Source organism: Scyliorhinus canicula, chromosome 8 (assembly GCF_902713615.1).
Source record: "Scyliorhinus canicula chromosome 8, sScyCan1.1, whole genome shotgun sequence".
Classification (NCBI taxonomy): domain Eukaryota; kingdom Metazoa; phylum Chordata; class Chondrichthyes; order Carcharhiniformes; family Scyliorhinidae; genus Scyliorhinus; species Scyliorhinus canicula.
The window spans coordinates 177,523,590-177,540,256 of record NC_052153.1 but is presented as its reverse complement, the minus strand read 5'-3'; the positions used below and the strand labels follow the sequence as shown (position 1 = coordinate 177,540,256).

The following is a 16,667-nucleotide window of genomic DNA, read 5'->3' as shown; positions in this document are numbered from 1 at the left end:
TCCTGCACACCAGTTCCCATGATGTTTGTACAGGTAAAATGACAGCTTGATCCTTTCTGCCACATCCCCCGACACCACTCTGATGCTGCTTTTCAAAGGACCTGCCTGTCTGAGGAACAGAGCGGAGGTCAGAGAACTCCAGAAATACATTCTGAAAAAATGGCTTAATGTAATCTTACAATTCGAGTTGGGCCATTCGAGGGTGATGTGAAGAGCCATTGTTTTCACACAAGGGGCAGAGGAAAGTTGGAACTCGCTCCCCTAAAAAGCTGTTGAGGTCAGGCCGGGACGGTAATGGAAGATTTCAAAACTGAAAGTGGTAGATTTTTGTCAGGCAGGCATTACGGAAAGAATGCAGGTAGAAGAAAGTCACTTATTTAGGACCTGAAGTAGTCACTCATTTAGGACCTTACACAACCTCAGGACAGCACAAAACGTTCACGGCCAACTCAGTATTTTAGTAGTGTAGTAAGTATGTTGTAATGCATAACATGTGCCAGCAACCTGTGCACAGCCAAATCCCTCTAGCAGCAATATAATAATGATCAGATAGTCTATTTTATTGATATTCTTTTATTTGTTCATTCATGTGGGCATCACTAGCTCGGCTAATATTATTAAAGTCTTGGGAAGCTGCCTTCTTGAACCACTGCAGTCTTTGTTGCTTGAGATCATCCTAAATTCTGCTGCCCCGTCTTAACTCAGAACAGGTTCCGTTTGTTAGCACATTCCATGTGGGCTGGTGAAGTTAAAAACTAAGACATGGCGCCTTTCCTGGCTGAGAGAATGTTGACTTTGTTCAGAGTCAACACTCCACACCTCCGCCCCGTGTCCGAGCTAACCACGATTCATATGTGAAGTGTTGGCTAGTGTGGACTTGAGAGATGAACAGACACTTCCAACACTGATGAAGGTTCAACTCAATTTTATTAACTACTTCCAACTAACTAACACACGATGACTGTGGGTCTAAATGATGCTAACTTAAACTAGAGACCTAAGCCTTGTCCAAAGTTGATTCTCTCAGCACATGTTGTGAGTCTGTGATGGGCTGGATGAGTTCTTGTTACACTGAGAGGCAGCACCCAGAATGAGCGGGAACCATGGTGCCGTCTGCCTTTATAGTGTTTATTCTAACTGGTGATTGGCTGCGGTGTTTGTACATGTTGATTGGTCCCTGTGTGTGTCCATCAGTGTGTTTCTGCACCATGATATACTGGTGAATATTATGACATCCCCCCTTTTATAAAAAAAATGTTGATATAGGCATGTGATAATAAATAGTGTGGGTGTGTGGAGAAAGTACCTAGCTACGTGTGAGGTTCGAAGACATATGTACAAAGCTATATACAGGGAACAAGACTATTTACGGAGGAAGGTGCCTGGTGCAGATGACTACCATGAACTGGAACAACCAACAAATCTATTCACAAATCACTGGATAACGAATGCAACAATAAAGGATATAGGGGAAAAAAAACATTTCAGAGAGTCCACATGTGTACAGAGTTCATAAGTTCAGTCTCTGTGGTGGGCAACGAACTCTGGTTGACCGTAAGGGTGGCACACCACTCATCATCCTGGCTGACGCTGTGGACGTGGACGGGTTCAGTGCCACGCTTGGGGGACATCCTGTTCGTAGTAACGACGCTGATTTGGAACAGGACCTGTGGGTCATTGCAGGCACAGTCAGAATCAAGGTCTGGAGTAGGTTCATTGATGGCAGGCTGGATAGCCCTGACGTCTCTGTGGGGCTGGGTGGACCATCGAAAAACAGCAGGCATGGAAGATCTGCACATTGCAACGTAGTGGCCTTGTTTGCCACACTGCAGGCAGCGTCGGGACTTCGCTGGACATTGCCACTTTAAGTGGGCGGAGCCGCAGTTGCCGCATGCCAGAGCGTTGGGACGTTAGTCGCGCCACCGCTCATGCGTGGGGCGATCCAGCGTAAGGCGCACCTGCGCGAAGCGGTCCGTGATGTCAGCACGCTCGCTGTGTGTAAGCGCGGGACTCCGTGAAAAGCGTGTGAAATGGCCACCATCGATCAGATCCAGAGACTGAAAAGATTTAATAATTTGGACCCGTTCTGCCTCGTAAGGGGCTTGCCACGCCGATTCAGCGGCCTGGATGCAGGAGTAGCGTGTGGAGGCATGTTCATGAAGTACACAGGTCTCAATGGCCGTGGAGAGAGTGAGCTGCTTTACTTTTAGTAGCTGCTGGCGCAGAGGCTCAGATTGAACACCAAAAATACCCTGGTCACGGAGCATGGAGTCAGAGGTGGACCCGTAGTTGCAGGACTGCGCAAGGACGCGGAGGTGGGTAATGAAGGACTGGAAAGGCTCGTCCTTACCCTGAATTCGCTGCTCAAACATGTATCTCTCGAAGCTCTTGTTGACCTCGACCGCACAGTGGCTGTCGAACTTCAGAATTATGGTCTTGAACTTCGATTTGTCCTCCCCCTCATTGAAGGTGAGTGAGTTGTAAATGTGCAGAGCGTGGTCACCGGCTGTGAAGAGGAAGAGAGCAATCTTCCGTGCGTCCGAGGCAGCTTCCAGGTCCCTGGCTTCGAGGTACAGCTGGAAGCACTGTTTGAAAAGTTTCCAGTTCAAGCCCAGATTCCCTGCAATGTGGAGAGGCGGCGGCGGGCGAACGGAGTCCATTCTGTTGGATGGCGCGAGACTGGTGGAAGGCAGATCACTGAAAGGTAGGTCTCAGAAGTGCGAGTATCCCTCAACTCCTGGTATCATGAAGTGTTGGCTAGTGTGGACTTGAGCGATGAACAGACACTTCCAACACTGATGAAGGTTCAACTCAATTTTATTAACTACTTCTAACTAACTAACACACGATGACTGTGGGTCTAAATGATGCTTACTTAAACTAGAGACCTAAGCCTTGTCCAAACCAGTTGATTCTCTCAGCACGTGTTGTGAGTCTGTGCTGGGCTGGATGAGTTCTTGTTATACTGAGAGGCAGCACCCAGAATGAGTGGGAACCGTGGTGCCCTCTGCCTCTATAGTGTGTGTATTCTAACTGGTGAATGGCTGCGGTGTTTGTAAATGTTGATTGGTCCCTGTGAGTGTCCATCAGTGTGTGTCTGCACCATGATATACTGGTGTATATTATGACAATATGCATTCAAATACCCATCAGGGCGGCACGGCGGCACAGTAGGTTAGCACTGCTGCCTCACAGTGCCAGGGACCTTGGTTCGATTCCAGCCTTGGGTGACTGTCTGTGTGAAGTTTGCACGTTCTCCCTGTGTCTGTGTGGGCTTCCTCTGGGTGCTCCGGTTTCCTCACACAGTCCAAAGAAGTGCGGGTTAGGTGGATTGGCCATGTTAGATTGCCGCTTAATAGGTGGAGTTATAGAGTTATGGGGATTGGGTGGGGGCATGAGCATGGGTAGGGTGCTCTTTGGAAAGTTGGTACAGACTCGATGGGTCAAATGGCTTCCTTCTGCACCTTAGGGATTCTGTGATCATCTAACATTGATAAGATATTAACATGTTTTGTCTATCAACCTGTGCTTACTGATCTATATTGCTTCCCAGTTAAACAAATTATGATTTTAAAATATTCATCCTTGTTTTCAAATTAATCCATGCCCTAAACCCTCCTCATCTATATAATCTCTAACTCCAGAACCCTCTGAGATATGAAAGCTTCTCCAATCCTGGCCTCTTGGTCATCCTCGATTTTAATTGTTCCACCATTGGCAGCTTATTTCCCTCGTCCGCGAGCTGTGGAATTTGTGCCAGATCTCTGCCTTGCCTTTTCTCTTCAAGACACTGCTTAAAACCCAGCTCTTTGACCTGGCGATTGATCCTCTGACCAATATCTCCTTAAGTGGCTTAGTGTCGTCCTTTGTTTTATAATACTCCTGTGAAGCGCTTTGGGACATTTCATTACATTAGCAGTGCTTTATAAGTATAAGTTGTTGTATAAAATCTGCCCGGGCACTAGGGGGGGACATGCCTGCTCTTCTTCGAATCATGTCATAGGATTGTTTACCTCCACTGGAGAGGACCTCAGTTTAATGACTCATTGGAAAGCCGGTACTCCCGACAGTGAAGCATCCCCTCAGTATTGCACTTGGACTGCTATCCAAGATTTTGCCCCCAAGTCTGGCAGTGGCGCCAGAACCCACAAACTCTGACCCAGAGGAAAGGGTCCTATCAACTGAGGTGCGGCTGACACTAAGCAGCGTGGAGTTCGAGCACCGACAGTTGTGTTCGTTAACGCGAGGGGCCAAGGTACAGATCAGCCACGATCTAACTGGCTCGAGAACGGAATGACCTAATTCCCGTTCCAAAGTTCCTACTGTTTCCTCCCCTCGGGAGCAGGACAGCTTTAAGACAATCCGGGCCCAAATGTTTAATCGAAGCACCACTTTAGTCAAGTGACAGCAGGGCTACAATAATAGTGTGAAAACACTGGCCATGCATAATTGTCCAGAGACAAAAATGCGGCTGTGCCCAAAATCAAAGGTCCAACTGCTGTCACAGTGGGGCTACATTATTGATTCCATGTAGTCTTTCATTTGTATGAAAATAAGAAGTATTGATTATGGCGGAGAAGGAGTGATCTCTGTGTGGGCATTTCTAGCCAAGACTGTGCAGAAGAATTGATATCTACACGCAGTTTTATGTCTGATTTGATTAATACAACTTCAGATTAATACAATTTGATTAATAGATTTGATTAATACAATTTGTGCTTCAGGGTTCTTCCATAACTGAATGTGAACTGGCAAATATCTCAAATTTCTTCATGTGGTTTTCCTAGGAGAGAAATTAGATTCTTCAAACTGTCTTACAGCTCATATTCCAGCAGAAGTTGTAAGCAGGGAGTCTAAAGCACAGCTTAATACTGTGGCTCAATCTGAATCCTGTGTTAACAAAGTCAGTTTTATTGTGCTAACCAGACAGTGAGTCATGATCCGCACAGATACAACAATTTATCATGTGTGCGTGTTTTAATGGAAGAGGTGAGGTTGAATTGAACATACCGAAGGTGGAACACCTGAAGCCCCACTGTTACAAACCCGCTGATAAAGTCAGATCCCCGATAGAAGCTGGCTTCATGGATTCTGGGCTAAATTCTTCACCCCGGAAGGCCGGGAACACGATCCCTGATGGGGAAGAGAATTGGGCATTTGCCAAAAATCGAGGTCAGCGCCCAGCGCCGAACCGAAGGCCATGCTCTGGCGTCCGACTGGGGACCGCAACACGAACCTCGTCCCATGCTGGCGTCAGCATGCAAATCCATCATTAGCATGCGTTTACATTTCATTAACGGGACCCGTACCCCAGTATGCTCTGGGCCTCCATGATTCACCGCCTCTGTCAGGTGGAAGTGACGCGGGTACGGTTCACAACTGGTACTGAAAAGCAGGGTCTGGGAGCCATGGCCTCCGAGGGAGGGAGAGGAGGTAAGAGAAGTTCTTACAATTGTGGCCATCTAAAACGGCTTCCCGCAAAGGATAATGGGAATTGTGGTCAACTTGCGACACAGACAATACAGAGCACCTGTGTATTGGGCAAAGGAAAACGAGACTGAACTGAAACTTGCACCTGTTAAAGGTCAATCACTGATTTCCCCAGGACAATAGACTCAAATAAAGGAATAGCAACAGTTGCAGACTCACCTGCACCGCCTCCCCTTATTTGGAAATGCATACATACTTGGGACAATGGTAACAAGGACCCGCCCAGTCATCGAGGTACCTGCCCCTAATTGGCCAGAATCGATTAGGGTGATCGAGACCCTATCGATCCATTGGATCCTGAGTTAGCACCGCCCAGAAGGGGGCGAAAATGGAGAAGGATAAGAGGCACTGCGCCACTAGGGATCGGTCTCTTTTGGGACCGGTCTGTGCCCACACCAACGCATAGCGACCAGCCAAGTTCAAGTACCCGCGATCGCTACCAGAGAGGGATGAGCCGCAGCCGAGACGAACCTGACTACCTCCTGCCTGCACACATGGGGATTCAGATAAAGGCCTTATCTACCTGCACAGAGCCGGTCACCCAGAAGTTAAGTAAAGGTCATCTTAGCTGATAGGTGTAGTTTAATACATAGCCAAGTGTATCATTGCACATAGAGATAAGTCTTGTGTTTAATAATAAACTGTCTTTTGAACCAACATACTTGTGTGGTCATTTGGTCAATACAAGAAACATACTCGCAGCTTGTGGTTTGTTAATAAAGATAGCAACCCAATTGTTCTACACTGGACAAAATGGTAGCATTTGCTGGAGGGTGCCTGCCAGGGCCAGGGGGGATTAGAGGGGAGCGACATACTGACAGCCCCGTGAATTTAAGGTGTTCCCCTTGGGGTTGGGGTGGCTGGGCATGGACCACCCTTGTTGAGGTGGTTGTCATAACGGCCACCATTCGGTACCGTTCACAGGCCCCTGGCTGCCCAGTCTGTGGACTGCTCACAGTGTCCTGCAAATATCCACAGTGCCCCTGGTCATTTGGGGGCTCACCCACGCCGCCCCTCTGGAGACTGGAGTCCCTCCTAACCCCAGCTGACCTATCAACGGGATGGACATGGCCACGCTCAACCAGCAGCACACCTGGTGCTGGGAGTCCTTCGTGACCAGAAGCGCAGCCCAATGCAGGGGAGGCAGGGGAGCAGAAAGGTGCATACCAGACAAAGGACAAATGCACCCTGGCCTTTGCCACCCTCCCTGGCACAATTCCCCTCTCAAGGAAGAGGCTTCCCCTGTGCCACCATCAGCGAGCCCATCCCTCAGGGCCATCAGCTGTCCCCAAGATCTGCCTGCCCACTGCGCCCCTGCTCTCATCTGCCCTGCCCCCAGACAGGCTGGCACAACCCATGTGTCATACCCAGGACACACAGCATACTGCTGCTATGTCCCCAGCAGATGTCATACCCCTTCGCCTAGCCCCAGCCAGAGGACACAAGCCTCGAAGCGTGGAGGCAATTGATGGCACCCTGTGACCCCCCTCCAACGGACAATCCGGTGCCACCCTGCTGGCGGGACAACACACTGCGCACCCAGTAACGTCACCCACAGTGGACCCCACTGGGGGAACAGGTCAGGAACCGCAGAGCCTATCAGTCACATGGGCGGTGGAAACACCAGTATCCCTGTAGACAGGAATGGTGGGTGGGTTTGGAGGCTCCCCGATGTCATGCACTGGTGGGTCAGGGGTACAGTATAGATGGTAACATACCAGACGGATGGCGACGAGGGCAGCTGAGGTGCAACCCTGGGCGAACATGTAGCCTGTCGGAATAGGGTGGGCAGGAGAATCTACAACCTGCTAATATCTCCTTTCTTCCTCCCTCCCCCATTGCAGAACATGGAGTTCGGAGTATAGCCGGGAATGATTGCATTCTACTTGGCCACTGCTGCCCTTGCGGGCACACTGAGGCTGTTCGAGGAGGACCCTGCACAAGAGGAGGCTGCCCAAGAGGAGATTGGGCCAGTCACACATTCACAGACAAATACAGTACAATAAAAGGCCCTTCAGCCCACCTCATGAAAGTCCCCATGATCTGCCAATCCTAATCCCATTTGTGACTGAGCCAGTTCTGTATCCATTTTACCACCTCACCTCTGATCCTGTGTGACTTCAAGTCTTACTTTTCTTTATATCAGCAGAGATGTTAACCTGGATAAATGTTCCTGCTGAAATAGAAGCCTGTGAAGTGTCCATACAATATAGCAATCGGTGGCTAACCTTTCCAGCCTGCTTCGGGGCTAGTTTTTTGAAAACATTGCCATTTATGCCGATATTGTTTCTAGAAAATAGGGTTCCAGGGATTGAACAGGAGAGTGGGACACTGACGGGAATGCCCCACAGGGAGATGGCACATGGACTTTGATGGGCTAAATTGCCTCCTTCTGTGTCTTAAGTGTTTCTTTGACCCCTATTTTCATACTGAGCACAGTGGTTCAGCAATCATTTACCAAACACTGCCAATACTAATCTGAAACAGCAAAATCATTCACCTGCTAGTCAGCAAAAATACGCCCACTGTCAGTAAACGAGGAGGCATTTTTCACGCTTACATTCACAATGGCACAGTAAACTGTGGGGGGGGGGGGATACATTTTTAATACATCATCGAGCGAACTAACTGCCATCTGATTGCTGTGGGTGAGTTGAAGAGCCATTTCCTTCTCCCCTTTATCTTTCCTCCCCTTGTTCTGCCCTCTCCTAATGGCCCAGTATTGACCCCCCTGCTGGTGAATGCTCCAACAGAGGTTCTGAAATATCTCAGCCCTGAGACTGAAGATCATTTGATTACAAGGGAGCCGTCTGAAAATGATCTGTAAACACAAACATGAGCAGCTGGATAATGATCAGGAGCAGGAAGTCTGACTGATCTCCCCTCCCCCAACGAAGTTTGACTCTGTGACTCTATTAAGGGCAATTGTAGCAGACACCCAGATCATTTTAGCATTAGCAGCTGGGCAGGAAAGCCAGAGGATTGGTTGCAATGCTGGATTTACACCATCATTACTTGTATCGATTCTCTTGTTTGATCCGCAGTTTCTCAGGCCTTTGCAAACAGGAGTCGCACAGCTGTCTGGATAAGGGAGGATATGATTATGTCTACTTAGCAAGCTAAGCCAGTGCCCTTGATGGGTTGATTCCTATCCTTGATGAGGAATGTTTTCTTTGTGTAAGTCTTCATGGTTGAACTACAGGCAGCCGTTTCCTCTCTGGAATCTAATTTTGACTCCATTTGGAAGACACATTTAAAATTCTCCAACAGAGGGATGCACAAGAGGTCGTTGTCTGAGGAACTAAACATTCAGAGGCCGTGGTGGAGTTGTAGGGCTGGGATTTCACCGAGAGAGGAAAGGTAAGGGATTTAAGCATAAGGATATGCAGAAGTAATCAATTTTTGCATAAATATTACATTTGCCAGATAACAGTACTTTTCTATTTTTGAAGTAGTATCATAATAGAACATAGAACATTACAGCGCAGTACAGGCCCTTCAGCCCTCGATGTTGCGCCGACCTGTGAAACCACGCTAAAGCCCATCTACACTGTTCCCTTATCATCCATAATAGTATCAAGCTACTTCAAGTGGGTCGTATAATCTTCATCAGTGTTTTTCAAACTTTTTTCCGAGGACCCATTTTTACCAACCGGCCGACCTTCGCGACCCATGCCGGCCGACTTTTGCGGCCCACGCTGCCTGAACTTCGTGACCCACCATTTTAACTGACCTTTAATGCAACAGGTGAACCTGCTTGGTCCTCACAATCTCACTTGTTTTGTCATACAATGTTACATTTCTGTATGGGTTGTTCATCAGAGGTCCTGGAGCTCACATCACCACTGCTTTGTCCTGTTGTGGATTCTCCTGAGCCACTCTCTCCAGCAGGTATAGTTGTGAGATCCTGGCCTGTTTGTGTCTCTGGCTCTCTCTTCCTTATTACAATCCGATCCATTTAAAATTTTATATCCTGTTGCTTGTTTGTTGCTGACAAAATGGAGGAATCGCCATCGCACCCAGAGCACGTGACGTCAGTGTTCGGGGGGGCGTGACTTCTCTCTGTCATCGCTTCAGGCATCGAATTTAAAGAAAAATCTTCTCCTGGATCAGCGCGTTGACGTCAGGAGGAGGCGGTGTTTCTCGCTGGGCTCCGGGCATGCGCCCTGATGAGCGGGCACGCATGTCCAGCGCAGCGCGCCCGCATTCGGAAAGAAGGTCACACCCGTCATTTTTGAAGCCAGGGGTAGGGCCCGAGGGAGCCTTGCCAATTGGAGGGGGGATTCCCAGGGGCATCGACAATGTTGGGGGGGTGAGCAGGGGGAGTTGATAAAGGGCAGTTGGTGTCGGTGAGATCGGGATTGCCAATTAAAATGGTCCGGTTCTTACGAACAGTCGTTCCTGTTGGCGAGGTCAGCTTGCGAATAGGGAATCCATTTAAGTGCAGCCTTGACGGGGAGAAACATCACTGAGGCCAAAAAAACAACAAAGTGCCACTGAATAGTGGAGTGTTTCGCCGGCGCTGCACCTGTCAATAAACACCCCGCTAAACGCGCCCGAAAGTGGACTTTAAAATTTGTGCGCCCCTCGCTTCCATCGGAGCTTTCAGCACTGCTTGTAATCTGTTTGCTCACTGAGGTTGCAAACTCACCGGTGCCAATAGTTAATGCTGGCTTCTCCAGTTGTCAAAAATCACCGCCCTCTCTATCTCAGATGGCATCATGGAAATCTTGATTGGTGAGGGTCATCAAATGGAAAGAAGTGTTCATCCCTAATGTCAATCACATGGTGCACAATGTCAAGGGTACAGAAAGGATACATGGGGGCCCAGGCTTTAATAGTCTGATAAGTGTTTACCAGCTGTTGCCGACAGTGCATTGAAAACATTTTTTAAATTAATTTTTTAAAAATTAATTTAAAGTACCCAATTCTGTTTTTTCCAATTAAGGGACAATTTAGTGCAGCCAATCCATCTACCCTGGACATCTTTGGGTGTTTGCGGGTGAGATCCATGCAGTCACGGAGAGAATGTGGAAACTCCACACGGACAGTGACCCGGAGCCAGGATCGGACCCGGGTCCTTGGTGCTGTGAGGCAGCCGGGCTAACCACTGTGCCTGCCGAACATTTAAAAAATTAATATTGGGCTATAGATATTGCTGGTAAGGGTAGCATTTATTGCCCATTTCCTCAAGAAAGCGGTAATGAGCCACTTCCTTGAAATGCTGCATTCCGCAGGGTGAAGATCTCCAATACAGTTAGGTAGGGAATTCTAAGATTTTTATCCAGCCACCATTATGGAACAGCGATATATGTCCACGGATGCTGTATGACTTGGGAAAGATGAATATGGAGGAATAGGGATGGAGGTACAACTTTCCTTATTCCTCTTGGCTGGGAATGTCGATAGTACACATTGCAACGACTGTGCACCAGTGACAGAGGAAGTGAATTTTAAAGTCTGGGCGGATGTAAAACACCCCATGTGCAGGATTTTATGGCCCCACCACGGCCTGTCTCTTGCCTCCCCCGCTCCCCGAAGAGCCATTTACTTCAGCGGGACCATAATAACCTGCTGGGCGGGAGGAGATGTAAAACCCTGGCCTGTGGTCCTGGAAAGAAAGAGAGAATTTGCATTTATGTAGCGCCTCAGCAACTTCAGGATTCCCCAAAGTGCTTTTCAATCAATGAAACGTGGGTCACTGTTGTAAGGTAGGGAAGGCGGCTGGGAATTTTCACACAGTAAGATCCCCCAGGCAGCAATGTGATTATGACTAGGTTGTCTGTGTTCGTGGGATAAACATTGGGCATGGCAACAGGCATGACTCCTCTGCTCTTTCTCAAAACATTGCCAAGGGAATTTTTGCATCCACTCAAGGAGTTTAATTTGACATCTCACCTGGCCCCTGGCACCTCCAGCTGGGGTGGCAGGCTGGATTATATGTACAAGTCATTGAAGCGGGATTTGAACACACAACCTTTTGATTCAGAGATGACAGTGATATCTGATGGGCCATGGCTGACTTGGAAATCTCTTATTTTAGCTGCTCCATCATTGGCGGTGATCCCATTAGCTTCCTTGACCCAGAGCTCTGGAATTCCTTCATGAAATCTCTCCACAAGTATCTCCTTTTCAAGTTGCTTCAGAAAACCTACCACTTCAGCAAAGCTGTTCTGCTCCTAATATTTCTTTATGTGGCATGGTATCTGTGGTGAACCACTGTGTGCACCTGTATTAGGGGATGTAAGGTAGGACCTGCACTACAGGTTCGCCGGTAGCCCTTGCCGGCTAGCTCCGCCCACAAGGAGCCGTATAAATATGCGTGTCCTCCTTCTGATCAGCCATTCTGCCAGCTGCAGTAGGAGGCCATGCATCTGACTGTAATAAAGCCACAGTTGTACCAGTTTGAGTCTTTCGTGCAATTGATCGTGCATCAATTTATTACAGTCAGATTTACTAAGAGATGGATATCAGAATCAAACCAGATTGCCTGCAGCTGGATCCACATTTGTCCGACGCCAGAAAGGACTTTAATCACTGGCTAGCTTGTTTTGAGGCCTACATCAACGCTGCGAACCCCATGTCGACAGAAGCTCAGAAGATTCAGGTTTTATACTCAGGCTGAGCTCCAAAGTGTTCCCGTTGATCCAGGATGCCTCGAGTTACACGGAAGCGATGGCACTCCTAAAAGAGAACTACGCACAGAAAGCAAACACGGTCTTCGCCAGGCACGTACTCGCCACTTGCGCTCAACTCCCTGGTGAGTCCATCGAAGACTTCTGGTGGGCCCTAATCCCACTCGTACGGGACTGTGACTGTCACGCCATTACAGCCACTGAACATTCCAATCTCCTCATGCGCGACGCATTCGTAATGGGGATTGCATCAGACCCCATCCGACAACGACTGCTGGAAGGGGCCACACTCTACCTAACGGAGGCAAAAGCTTTAGCGTTCTCCATGACGGTCGCATCTCGAAACGTCCAGGCCTACCCCGTTCGCCGCGCGGCCCACCTGTCCTACCCCTCCTGGACCCCGCAAACAACCCCCCCCGGCTGGGGCACTGCCGACTCAATATGCCTGCGCCGCCCGCCAATCCGCGCATCCCGGGGGTCCCCGCTGCTACTTCTGCATTCAGCAGAAGCACTCCTGCCAATGCTGCCCGGCCCGCACCGCCACTTGCACGTCCTGCAGTAAAATAGCGACTTTGCAGCTGTGTGCCAGGCCCGCGCAGTCGCCCCTATCGCGCCCACAATCGCCCTCTGCCCCCTGCCGAACGCACAATGGCCGCCACCATCTTCTCCTCCCGGGGCCACGTGCGGCCAGTGGGCGGCGCCATCTTCTCCTCCCAGGGCCAGGTGCGGCCAGTGGGCGCCGCCATCCCCCGCCGTCTCACTCCATGTGTGGCCCATGGGCGCTGCCATCTTGCTCCGCCCCCACAACGTGCGCTCCATGGGCGCCGCCATTTTGTTCCCTACAGGACCCCCGGACACCGCCATTTTGTCTCCCCCATGGGGCTGGAACGCCAGATCTGGGTCACCGATGCTCTACATCTGAAACCTCGAACGACAACCCGCAGCTCGCCTCGATGACACTGGACCAGTCTCGTCCTCACAACCTGGCCACCTCTACGACGACGGTGAAAATCAGCGGCCACATGACCTCTTGCCTGCTGGACTCTGGGAGCACTAAAAGCTTCATACACCCAGACACGGTAAGGTGCTGCTCCCTCGCGGTCCACCCCACCAACCAACGGATCTCCCTGGCCTCCGGATCCCACTCCGTCCCAATCTGAGGGTTCTGCACGGTCAATCTCACTGTCCAGGGCGTAGAATTCAGCGGTTTCCGCCTCTACGTTCTCCCCAACCTCTGCGCTGCACGATTGCTAGGCCTGAATTTCCAATGCAAACTACAGAGCCTCACCCTCAAATTCGGCAGGCCCCTACCTCCACTCACCGTTTGCGGCCTCGCGACCCTCAAGGTTGACCCCCCCTCCCTCTTTGCCAATCTAACTGCGGATTGCAAGCCTGTCGCCACAAGGAGCAGACGGTACAGCGCCCAGGACAAGACCTTGATCAGGTCCGAAGTCTAGCGGCTGCTTTAGGAGGGCATCATCGAGGCCAGCAACAGCCCCTGGAGAGCTCAAGTGGGAGGAGTAGAAACGGGGGAGAAACACAGAATGGTCGTGGACTACAGCCAGACCATCAATCAGTACATGCAGCTCGACGCGTACCCCCTCCCACACATATCTGAGATGGTCAACCAGATTGCGCAGTACCGGGTCTTCTCAACAATTGACCTGAAATCCGCCTACCACCAGCTCCCCATTCTTAAATCGGACCGTCCATACACTGCCTTCGAGGCGGACGGTCGACTCTATCAATTTCTTAGGGTTCCCTTCGGCATCACTAACAGGGTCTCGATCTTCCAAAGGGAGATGGACTGAATGGTCGACCGGTATGGTTTGCGGGCCACGTTTCCGTACCTCGACAGTGTCACCATCTGCGGCCATGACCAGCAGGATCACGACACCAACCTCGCTAAGTTCATCCGCACCGCCGTTCTCCTCAACCTTACGTACAACAAGGAGAAGTGTGTGTTCCGCACGACCCGCCAAGCAATCCTCGGCTATGTAGTCCAAAACGGACTTCTGGGGCCCGATCCCGACTGCATGCGCCCCCTCATGGAGCTTCCCCTCCCCCACTGCCCCAAGGCCCTCAAACGCTGCCTGGGGTCCCAAACTAAGCGGACAAGGCCCGCCCACTCATACAGTCCACTCAATTTCCCCTTGTGGCTGAGGCACAACACACCTTCGCCCAGATCAGAGCAGACATAGCCAAGGCCGGGATGCATGCAGAAGACGAGGCACTCCCCTTTCAAGTTGAAAGCGACGCTTCAGACATTGCCCTCGCCGCCACTCTAAACCAGGCAGGCCGACCCGTGGCATTCTTTTCCTGCACCCTTCATGCTTCTGAAAATCGGCACTCATCCGTCGAAAAAGAGGCCCAAGCTTTCGTTGAGGCTGTGCGGCATTGGAGGCATTACCTGGCCAGAAGGAGATTCACACTCCTCACTGACCAACGGTCGGTAGCCTTCATGTTCAACAACACGCAGCGGGGCAAGATCAAAAATGACAAAATCTTGCGGTGGAGGATCGAGCTCTCCACCTATAATTACGAGATTTATTATCGCCCCGGCAAACTCAACGAGCCCCCCAACGCCCTTTCCCGAGGTACATGTGCCAGCGCACAAGTAGACCAACCCCGGGCCCTGCATGACAGCCTTTGTCACCCAGGGGTCACACGACTGTACCACCCCGTCATGGCTCGCAATCTGCCCTACTCCATCGAGAAAGTACGGGCCGTCACCAGAGACTGCCAGGTCTGTGTGGAGTGCAAGCCGCACTTCTACCGGCCAGACCGCGCGCGCCTGGTGAAAGCCTCACGCCCCTTTGAACTCCTCAGCGTGGATTTCAAAGGGCCCCTCCCCTCCACCAACCGCAACACATATATCCTCGGTGTGGTCGATGAATACTCCAGGTTCCCCTTCGCCATCCCATGCCCTGATATGACATCTGCCACCATCATCAAGGCCCTCAACACGATCTTCGCCCTGTTCGGTTTCCCTGCCTACATCCACAGTGACAGGGGATCCTCATTCATGAGTGATGAGCTGCGTCAGTGCCTGCTCAGCAGGGGTATCGCCTCCAGCAGAACGACCAGCTACAACCCCCGGGGAAACGGGCAGGTAGAGAGGGAGAACAGGACGGTTTTGAGGGCCGTCCAGCCGGCCCTACGGTCCAGAAACATCCCAGCCTCTCGCAGACAGGAGGTCCACCCTGATGCACTACACTCCATACGGTCACTACTGTGCACCGCTACAAATAATACACCCCATGAATGTATTTTCATCTTCCCTAGGAAGTCCACATCCGGGATATCACTCCCGACTTGGCTTGCAGCTCCAGGACCGATCCTTCTACGTAGGCACGTCTGACTCCACAAGGCGGACACCTTGGTAGACAGGGTACACTTGCTCCCCCAGTATGCCTACATGGAGTTCCCGACGGCCACCAAGATACTGTCTCCCTCAGGGATCTGGCTCCCTCAGGTTCCACTCCCACACACTCCCCCACCCACGCGCCACCCTACCCTCTCCTGGCGCTCCCAACATTAGCCGCACCAGGTCCATCCCTCCTTCTCCTGCCCACGCAAGAGGACGAGGAAGATTTCAGCACGCTCCCGGAGTCATCCGACTGCTGGCCATCACCAACACCGCTAGCACCGATGTCGGTGACACCAGCACCGCCAGCACCGACATCGCCGCCACCGTTACGTCACTCCCAGCGAACCATCAAAGCACCAGATCGACTTAACCTCTGACGGGCACCGGACTATCAAAATGGACATTTTTTTTCCCCGCCTCCCACTGTAAATTATTTGCAAAACTGTATATAGTTCCACACCAACCCTGCTGGACTCATTTTTAACAGGGGGTGAATGTGGTGAACCACTGTGTGCACCTGTATTAGGGGATGTAAGGTAGGACCTGCACTACAGGTTCGCCAGTAGCCCCTGCCGGCTAGCTCCGCCCACAAGGAGCCGTATAAATATGCATGTCCTCCTTCTGATCAGCCATTCTGCCAGCTGCAGTAGGAGGCCACGCACCTGACTGTAATAAAGCCACAGTTGTACCAATCAGAGTCTTTCGTGCAATTGATCGTGCATCAGTATCAAATTGAGATTGATAACACTTCAATGAAGCAAAGCATCTTTGGCCATTTTACTATGTTAAAAGCGAAATATAAATACAGATTGTTGTTCTATGGCTGTTCTCTTAGAGGGTAAGGAACATGGTAGCTCTCAATTTCGGCAGTTCCATCTCCAGCCTTGTCCCTACCAAGTGTATTTGCCTTAACTGTGAAAAACAGAAGGGGGGGTGGGGGGGGGCCGGCATTGGCGATTTTCAAGCCCTCAGAATCCCCAGTGTTAGGCTGGGTTCAGGTGATCCACATCCTTGCCTAGCTTCCATGGCTGGAGTACACTGTAAGGCTCCGCCTTCTCAACCGTGTCCCTCACCTAAGGTGTGCTGATCCTCAGGTCAAATCACCACCAGTCAGCTCACAGAGGAAAGCAGCCTTTGGTCATCCGGGGCTATGGTGACTTTACCTTTTTACA

At 50.7% G+C, this 16,667-nt stretch overlaps 1 protein-coding gene across 5 annotated transcripts in view; it reads left to right on the top strand.

The window, feature by feature from the left end:
• The first annotated feature begins 8,686 nt into the window (after nucleotides 1–8,686).
• wdr17 (WD repeat domain 17) overlaps nucleotides 8,687–16,667 on the top strand; it is a 233,209-nt gene continuing 225,228 nt past the window's right edge. For 4 of the 5 annotated variants that reach the window (XM_038805765.1, XM_038805764.1, XM_038805766.1 and 1 more), the window contains exon 1: nucleotides 8,691–8,850. The gene's annotated coding sequence lies outside the window, so the exon portion shown is untranslated. Of the gene's footprint in view, nucleotides 8,851–16,667 lie in introns of all 5 variants that reach the window. The other variant, XR_005461662.1, reaches the window with a different exon arrangement.